The sequence below is a fragment of the Talpa europaea genome (genome assembly GCF_964194135.1).
Source record: "Talpa europaea genome assembly, chromosome: 4".
Lineage (NCBI taxonomy): Eukaryota > Metazoa > Chordata > Mammalia > Eulipotyphla > Talpidae > Talpa > Talpa europaea.
In genome coordinates, this window is record NC_140070.1 from 123,036,945 (window position 1) to 123,039,409 (window position 2,465).

A 2,465-nucleotide genomic window follows, 5' to 3' on the forward strand; every position below is an offset into this window, starting at 1 on the left:
TTTCTCAGCAAGGAGAGATAAAAATCATTGGAAAGGAAAAGATTGAGAAACAGTAAGTCAGAAATGGTACCAGTTCCCTGAAAGTGCCATGTTGCTTCTCCCAACAGTTCCTCAGGCTGGTCCAACAACCCGGGAAGGAGAGTCTGTTCTGCAGTCAGAAAGGGATACCTGGTGATGAGAGACTCAGGTTGTTTGGGGTGAAGAGAGACACTTGGTTGTCTCCAGCATGGTGTCTGGGCATTCAAGTGTGTCTGTGAGCACCCTAGGGAGCCGGTTCAACACTTGGTTGGCTCGGTGGCTTGGTCAGGGCCACCACACTGCATATTACAGGCAGAGACATTTTTACAGGTGACTTCTACCCTGGGGCATGCCTGCTGCTCCTGCACTCACCCGTGCACAGCTTCTGGACTGTGCTCATACAGAGACTGCTAACCAAGGAGGCTGGCTAGGGCCAGGGTAGGGGAAAGAGCAGCACTACCATGGCTCTCCAGAGTCTGGAAGCATGTCCACATTCCCCCTCTGAGCAGCACATGACCTCTGGCCTGTGCCACAAAGAAACTTTATGAATGAATTCCTGTGGAGACATAGTACAGTAGGCAAAGTACAATACTGTCAGGCAAATGGCACACGTAGACATTTGGGCAGGATTGTTTTGACCATCAGGCTTTGGAAGAATTAGGAGCATATCAACTGCTGCCTCCTCTGAGATCTTGGAACCTGCATCAGAGTGTGTAGACAGAAACTATGCAACCACAGGAAAGAGAGGCTGCAAGCAAAAGACTGCCTGGTGGCTGGTAGCTAAGTGGAGTGCAGGAGTAGAACCCGACTTCCACCCAATGTTGATGGAGGGCTAGAGAGGCATATACACCTATAGAGCTATGAAAATGTACCCTGAATTTACACAGATAATGTCCAATGGTATATAAACTAACAGATTAATAAAAAGAACCTCCTATAAATAATGTTCTATAATATATGATGTCAATGGCTTTTTTTTTCCTTGAAACAGTGCAGTTGCTTGGTGAAAGTCACCTTATTTATTCTTTCTTTTTTTTTTTTGTGAGTTCTAAAATGATCTAAAGATTGCCATCCTCTTTGGCCATTAATAAATCCTCCCACGCCCCATCTTCACCCTTGCAATCTCTAGGTACAGTTGACTGCTGTCTGCTTAGCATAGCAATAGCACAGCTCAGACCCACTCTAATGACTTTTCCACTAGCTTCATATGTTGCCTGTCATATTTCCTCAACTCTGGCTGTGATAAATATTATTTTCCATTTTTCTCCTTATCATTCAGATTGCAGCTTAAATGTTAACACCTCAAAGAGGCCATTCTCTCTGCAAGACATGATCTTTGCTAAATTCCTGGCTTAGCACCTATGTTTTACAATATCATCATATCTCATATTTTTCCATTTATTCTTGGGGAAAAGTGGGAAGGAGACACTTTTTCTATCTTTGTTGTTTCATTCAAAGTATCTCCAGTATTAATGGGAACAGAGTCTCAATAAATATTCTTTAATTGAATTAGGAACTATCATTAACAGTTGTATTTCAAAGTTCTAATTCTGATGAACCTTCCAGACAGTGTTGTTGATTTTTTTCAGATGATTTATTGCATTTTTGGTTTTCAGTATATTCATTCTTCATCTATTCATTCAATAAACATGTGTTGATGTCTGCTGTTTCCAATACATAAAACAATCTTCAAGTTGCTAGTTGAAGGTGGAGTTCTGAAATTAAACACCAAATAATAAGCCCTTCCCGGAACAGTGTCTAGAGGCTTTCAGAATGGCCCAGCATTTGACCTACCGCCATCTGCTCTCCTACAATACAGCCTCTAACAAAACCAGGCTGTCCCGTACCCCTGGTAATAGAATTGTTTACCTTTCACCAAGAAGGTTGGGAAAGCACCAAAATCTGCATGGGCATGTGGCCAGGCCAACTTCTTCAAGGGATTCGTGCTGTGAGACCTAAAGTTCTTATGGGACTGTCTAAAACATAAAAACATGTCATCCGGGCATGTGGTTGCTCCATGTGTGCTAAATGTGTCTAGGACAGGATCAAGCAGGCCTTTCTTATTGAGGAGTAGAACATTGTTGTGAAAAGTGTTGAAGGCACAAGCACAGGGTCAGAAAACTAAATAACAAGTGAAGATTTTTGAGTAATAAAAAATAAATTCAAAGTAAAAAAAAAACAAAACACACCAAATACTAAAAAATTACTTTTGTTGCTAGTTTTGTCCCTTGAAAGGCTATGTCATTTTTAATTTTTTTTTCTTGTAATCTGTCTAATCATTCATACTTTGGCTAAATTCCTGAGGGCTAAAATTGCTTTCAAGTACAATTTCTTTTAAGATCATGTCTGACCAGCTCCATTCACATAGGTGGTATCAATTATGTTATTTATAATTTTCTTTTAAATATTTGACAAACACCATGAGTATGTAAGTTATATATTTCATT

At 40.4% G+C, this 2,465-nt stretch overlaps 1 pseudogene across 1 annotated transcript; it reads left to right on the forward strand.

The window, feature by feature from the left end:
* The first annotated feature begins 1,700 nt into the window (after positions 1 to 1,700).
* On the forward strand, positions 1,701 to 2,147 carry LOC311169363 (large ribosomal subunit protein eL34-like; annotated as a pseudogene). Its single transcript has one exon. The product of its transcript is annotated as a large ribosomal subunit protein eL34-like (transcript).
* Positions 2,148 to 2,465: the final 318 nt, after the last annotated feature.